Raw genomic sequence first — 6,764 nt, forward strand, 5'->3', positions numbered from 1 at the left:
ACAGGCTTATGCATAAGAACAGAGCAACCGACCGGTTCTGACTCTTCTCTGCTCCAGATTGTTGCTTTCCTCCTTGCACAGCTTGGCGCCGAGCTCAGCAGATAACTGCAGCCAGGACCGATCCCACCCCACGTCAGCATCCATCCCATAGCAAGAAAAACAAGATTAAGGAGCACCACGGCATTAGTCTTCATTTAAACTTGGCAAGGAGAGTGAGAGCTCTTTCTGTTGGCTCCTCTTTGTGTTTTTAAGCAGTCTCAGACTCAGCCAGAGAAAGGTGCCTGGACTTTTTAATAGCTGGGGATTAGAAAGGACAACACTTGTACACTTGCCAGACCCCAGATAAGTCGTGAATGCTTAGGTTAAGCAGGCGAGCATCTGCCTCCTGCAATATATACATTTCCAGAGTGAAAATAAACAGCTTCACACCTCCGGCTTCGGCTTCTTCTGCGTCCTCAACCTGCAGCCTATCAGACAGGAAAGGGCTCGGGGTGAAGGTCACTGCCAGCTCCTCCTGCAGCCCAAGGAGCAAAGCGGAGCGGCTCATGCCCAGCACTGCTGCACCGTGCAGAGCCGTAACGCACAGCAGCTGCAGCTCCGTTTGTCTCAAACACGTTCTCCACGTGTGGCAGCCCTACACACATAAGCAGTGACAAATGCACTAATTAAAAAAAATGCCAGCTTGGAAACTCGACCGTTTTTCAAGTGCTCAGAAGTCCACAACCCAGAGGGCTGCACCTCGAATTACTGCTAGCACTAAATTCATTGGAGATCTGTTTCTGTGACGACTTCCAGCGCTGCAGAGACTCAACACGTGGGGCCACACAGCCGCCAACCCTCCTCCCCAGCACCCACCATCCATTATCCCCTCCTGGGCTCCTCTCTGCCTGCTCCCAGCAGGCACAGCAATGGGAAACGCCTCAGTCTGAATATCTGAATTTAGAATTATACCACTGGGCCCAAAATTTCAACACATTTCGAGAGTTTTGGTAATAACATTTCTGATTACATCCGCTGCCAGCTTCCTTCTACACCCTTACAAAGATGTGAAGCATACATTCCAATTTCATCCTGCAACAGAGATTAGTGGCAAGAACAGAAAACATCTCCTGTTCCAAGAAACCCTCGGGGCTTTCCTCCTCAGCTCACGTTTCATTCGAGGAGGCTGCAGCCTCCGGGCCGCGGTGTCACTGTAAGGTATTGAGGCAATCAGCCTCCGTGCCACGCCAACACGCACGGCTCAGGAAGGCTGCTGGGAAACAAAGGTTTCCTGAAGCGATTGCAGGCAAAATAGCTCCTTAAAAGTAACAGCCCTCAGCAAACAGCATGAAGAGCTGGGCTTGCCCTTCAGCATAGCTGCAATGCGAGAGCTGCTTTCTGCAGGGGGGAAAGGGGCAAAAGCCACACAGCACAGCGCTGTTCCTGCTGATGGAGGAGGAACATCACCCAGCCAAGCTGCAGGCGGCGGAGCACCACATGGCACAGCCACACATCCAACACAGCCCTCAGCATCTCAGCCAACACAGCGCAGGGCAGCCAGAAACACAGCTGGATGCTGCCCCTGCAGTGCTCAATGCTACCACGTCCCCACGGGGACCAAACCAAAGCAACTCCGCTTCCATGACACCGAGCACGGCTCGCTGGGACGCGGCTGCAGGCAGCTCCCAACCCTCACCCACCTGCAGACATCTGACACGGCCCCGAGCCTTCCCAACCCTTCCCCCCACCCCCCATGCTGGGATTTCAACGGGCCCCCGCAGAATGAGACGGCGAAGAAAGATGCTGTTTGGTGGGGGAGGAGAGGCACACACGTATTAAACACATCATCTGTTTGGAGCGCTGGCTCCTTCTTGTTCTTGGTTATATTATTCACTCAGGAGTGGATTAATCCATCACTGCAAAAGAATCTCCTGATCTCAGAGATAAAGGCAACAAGTCATGAACTGACTGTCTGTGGATCCTCCTGAGAACCTCCAGCCTCTCTCATACCCTTATTTGGGCTGATCTATCAGCTCTTCACAAACAGCAAGCAAGAAGGGAAACAAGAACAGAAAAAACAGCACCTCACAACAGGGACCGCAGTGGGGAGAGCCCTGCGCAGGTCCAGGGGGGATCTGAAACCCCAAAACACCTCCTCTGGTTTGTGGTCACCAACTTCCCTGCTTGGTGCAGCTGGCCCCACAATGGCCACGTCCTCAATGAGGAGCACTCATAGGGGGTCACCTCCTACACCAGCACGTCAACAAGAGGCCTTTTCAGCCACATGGATGTGTTCTCTGCCAGGTGAGAGCCAAGGGAGGGAAACCGCTCATAGCATCCACTCATAGGAACCAGAGCATCTTCAACTACATCAGAGCAGGCTGCTGCCCAACAGCGCCCACTCACATCCCAGGGCACTCCAGGAGGAATGGGAGCTCCTGCAGCCCTCCCTGGGACAGCAGAGGTAGGGAAGGAGCAGTACTTGGAGGGTGAGCAGGGCAGGAGTGCAGCCCACAGCCACCTTCACCCCACAGACACCACTGGGTGGTGCCCAGCCCTTCCTCGAGCACACAGCCCCTTTGTTTGAGCTCAGGCTGTGGTGCGGCAGCACTGCACTGCGCACCATCACAGCCCAGTTCCCACTGCAGCCCTTGCCCTCCTCTGCTTCAGTATTTGTAGGTTTGTTGCAAGGAAAACCCAGCGAGCAGACTTTGTACCACTCCGAGGTAGGAAACATTAAACTCGCCTTTGAATTAAACAAATAAAGCTCAACCACTCGGTTCATTATCAGATACAATGGTTGAAGTCTGCGGGGAAAACTAAACAGCAAAATCCAGCCCATAAATCAGAGGCATGATCAGACAGACAGGTGAGGCCGGGGGTGGTTTCACGTTACCGGAGCGGTGGGGTCTCACGGCCCGGCACACTCTGCTCCCCCCTCCTGCTGCTCCTGGCATCGCCCCCAGCTGCCAGGCGGGACCCAGAAATACTCCAATGGGGTGGACTTACCTCATGCTCCTTGTCAGGGGATTTACCACTTCTTTTTTACCTCCCCCCCCACCCCCCCTACTGTTTCAGTGAGCTGAATGGGTTTATGGGGCAAAGTATGGGGGAACAGCAAAGCCTTTCCCCTCCGCAACACTTAGCTCAGCTACACTACGAGAGCACAGCTTTATGAGCCAGCTAAGCTCATTTAAAATCGGCTGCTGCCAAAAGGGGCTGTGCCTCCCCCCCTCCCCACAGCCATCAGAAAATCTGGGGCACCCTTCTGAGCAGTGAGCCAACCCAGCAGCATCCCAATGGCACCAGCCATGCCCCCTCTGCTCTGAGCCCCAGAGTGGTGGGAGAGCTCCAGCAGCTCACAGGGATGGGAGATGGGAACACAACCCTGCTTGCGTGATTGTTTTCCCTTCTGTTGGAAGGCAGCAGGGATTTCTCACATCGGAAAAGCGAGGGCTTAATGGGAAAGGCAGGTGGTGCACGCAGTGCTGAGCACACGGCTCATCCCGGACTGATAACTGCTGCAGGACCATCAGCACAGCACCACGATGGGGCCGAGCAGAAGCGTGTGACACTCTCAGCCCTGGAAGATGCAGCGAGTTGCCTACCAAGGAAATTGCTGGAAGAACACCCAGAAAAAAGCAGCGTGCACATACACAGGCAGCTATCTATTCCAGGAATTCTTGGGACGGGTAATTGGAGACTGGTCTCGTTAGCAGAGAGCCTTCGTGCTGAGCTTGCGGAGGAGACTGTAGGGGTTGGGATGGGAAGAGGGAGGATCTCTCCCTGGAGAAAGAGGGAGAGACAACAGCAAGTTCAGGCAGTGCTGGGAATGCAGCACTGGAAACTTGTCAGATGTTGCACTGCAGAACTGCTACAGACAACAGCACTCGGGGTGAACTGTTCCCATGCAGCTGGGAACGCTCCTCAGGAGCAGAGCTGGTGCCAGCTGAGCCACCAGAATGCAATGGCAGCAGTGCACGGAGAACAGCCTGGTGCCCAGGAATCGGCCTGGAGAGTCTGAACTGATAGGAAAGCAGGAGGTTCCCATCAAGGGAGGAACCGTGAGCAGCTCCCCTCTGCACAACCAGCACTGACTGCATTGGCTGCACGGACTCAGCTGTGAGATTCCCAAACAGCTTCTGCCAGCGCTCCTCTGCTCTTAGAGGGGTTCAGACATCGTCTGTGTCTGAACGTGTGCGTATCAATGAGAGGAAAATGTCAGTTAAAGCAGGGAAAGCTGGAGACTGGGAAAAGACTGAGGGCTCCAAATGCACTGCAGACCCGGGGTTGTTGTTATTAAAAAGCACTTCCAGTTACAGGATGGTTCGTCTCACAGCATTAAAAACCAGGGAGATGCAGCAGCAAGTGGGAAAGCTGCAAACTCAGTGCTGGGGCTCCCTGAGAACATCAAACCCAGTGCAGCTCTGAGCCCCTCTGGAACCGCATCCAGGAGCGGCAGAACCCGCAGCTGTCACACAGACACAGCGGCAGCCCCAGGACGGGGCACTGTGGAGCTGCGCCAAGCCAAATGAAACTGATGAAACAGAATGCATCTTCATGTGGCTGTGCAGATGGCTGCGTGCCTGAGAACACTGCGAGCTGCAGATCAGAGACACCCAGCACTGGGATGAGAAACCAAAAACGCCCCAAATCCACGTTGAGTTACAAAATAGCTTCATCCTGACACAACTTAACCATCTCACGCTTCCCAGTTCAGCTTTGGAAGCTGAAGCTCTGCTATCCTTACATTGATAGTTACATTGATGCAGGATGGCGCCCCGGGCAGCCGCGGCTCCCAGCAGGGCTCCCACAACAGCTGAGGGCTGCGCGGGCAGCACCGCACTGCAGAGGGGTGGTGGGATGAGGAACACCAGCACTGTGCGCCCATGGAGCCAATCCACCGCTGTGCTTCACTGTTTCCACATCTGCAGAAGCAGGCTTTAAACAAGTAAGTGTGTTTCTAAGCTTTGACAGTTAAAATCCTCAAGTGACATCACCTGAAGTCGGAGCACAGCTGCCTTATTCCTCTGGCACATGGCTGCGCCAAAGTAAGCACGAGCCCCAGTTTATGGGCTGACAGCACACCTCGAGATGGCGAAAGCACTGCTGGGGTTTGCCCTGCAGCACTACGGCCCCTCCTGACTCTTTCCTTGCTTTTGGGAGTAAGAAACACCACATTGAGGAGCACTGAGCCCCAGCAGAGGGAGCACGGAGGGTGCGCCAACCCAACGGGTTTGGTGGAACACCGGGAATGGTGCTCACAAGGAGGAGAGCGACGGAACCCACCGAGCAGCACAGCTCCGGGGTGCCCTCCACGGGGCACGGGAGGGGAGCAGAGCACCCACCCCGACACGGCCGCTTACAAGCAGCTTAAGGGTGTAAATCGCGTTAATCCCGGTAACAAAGCTCCGGGCTCACCCTTGTGTGAATCGCTAATCCCTCTCCCCCGGGCTGTCCCCATCCAGAGCTCGGAGGCAGAACAGCGCAGCACCGAGAGGTGACCCCACCGAGCACAGCCCGACAGACCCCAACGGCACCGAGCAGCTCCAGGGGCTGCAGCAGCGCTGTGCCCATCTGCTCAGAGCCCTCCCTCTTGTTTCGGAGGGGATTACTGGAAAAACGCGCATTTCCCTTTTCACTGCTCTGTATTTCGGGCTCTCCCCGAGGCAGCCTCCAAAAACGCCGCGCGTTGGTTTCAACCTCAGAAGCAGCGCACGTTTGGTTTGCTAGAACAAAAGCGTGCAGGTCGTAATCAAGCCGGATCAAAAAGGTAAGGATTCACACCGCTGCTATGCGAGCCGAGAACTTTCACAACGCAGCGCCGTGAGCGGCCACCACTAATTGCAAAAGCACCTTTCTCTCTTAACGAGGGGGTGGGCAGAGCAGCACTCGCAGCTGTCGGGAAGCGGCTTTGCAACAGGCGGGGAGCGCGAGGAGGGCTCTACCTGCCTCGTGCGGTGATGACGCCCGGCCTGCGGCCGCGAGCAGGAGAGCAAAGCGAGAGCGGAACCTCTGCCGGAGAGGCAGCGCGAGCGAGAGGCGAAGCGGAGGGGTTCGCTGTCACCGTGCCGGGTCGGTGCACGCGTCAACGAGCGGCGCTCGGGCCGAGCGCGCGCGAAACCCCCCGCGGCCGCAGCACTCACCGCTCCGGGGCTGACAGCTCCGCTCAGCGCCGCCGTTCGGGGCTCGGGGCGCAGCGGCTCGTGCCGGGGGTGCGAGGCGAGCGCCGCTCCGCGTGCATGCGGGCAGCCCGCAACGGGTCACGCCGCGCCCGGCCGCCGGCGGCCGCATCCAGCCGGGAAACGCAGCTCCCGCGTCCCCCAGCCCGCAGGGAAGCGGTCCCGGCCCCGCTGCCTGCAGGCGGGGCGGGCGACCCGGCCGGGCGCCTCCCGCCCGCTCCCGCGAGCCCCGCCGCCCGCCGCCCCCGCCCCGCGGAGCGTACCAAGGGCCGGAGCAGCGGGGGGAGAGCGGCGGAGGCCCCCGCGGGAGGAAGCGGGGCGGTGGGCGCGGGCCCTTTAAGGGGGAGGGGGCGGGGCGCGGGGCGCGGGGCGCGCGCGGTGGTGGGGTGGGAGGGGCGCGCGCCCGCGGGCGGCTGAGCGGGAGGGGGCGGGGCGCGGGGCGCGTGCACGATGCGCGGGGCGCGTGCACGATGCGCGGGGCGCGTGCGGCTTCACTTGCGCGACTTTTCCCCGTGCAAACTTTCCCCGCGCGAACGCCGCCTCGCACCCCCGCGCGCCTCGGGCAAGTGGAGGCGTTTGCTGCCCGAACACCGCGGAGCGGCC

General features: G+C 58.3%; 1 protein-coding gene across 1 annotated transcript in view; it reads right to left on the reverse strand.

Moving 5' to 3' along the window:
* The window catches only part of CDON (cell adhesion associated, oncogene regulated), a 40,547-nt gene extending 34,076 nt beyond the window's left edge, over positions 1-6,471 (reverse strand). Inside the window, 1 exon segment of the mRNA XM_046903791.1 lies at positions 6,425-6,471. The gene's annotated coding sequence lies outside the window, so the exon portion shown is untranslated.
* Between the last annotated feature and the right edge of the window lie 293 nt (positions 6,472-6,764).

The sequence above is a fragment of the Gallus gallus genome, chromosome 24 (assembly GCF_016699485.2).
Source record: "Gallus gallus isolate bGalGal1 chromosome 24, bGalGal1.mat.broiler.GRCg7b, whole genome shotgun sequence".
In the NCBI taxonomy this organism is placed as follows: domain Eukaryota; kingdom Metazoa; phylum Chordata; class Aves; order Galliformes; family Phasianidae; genus Gallus; species Gallus gallus.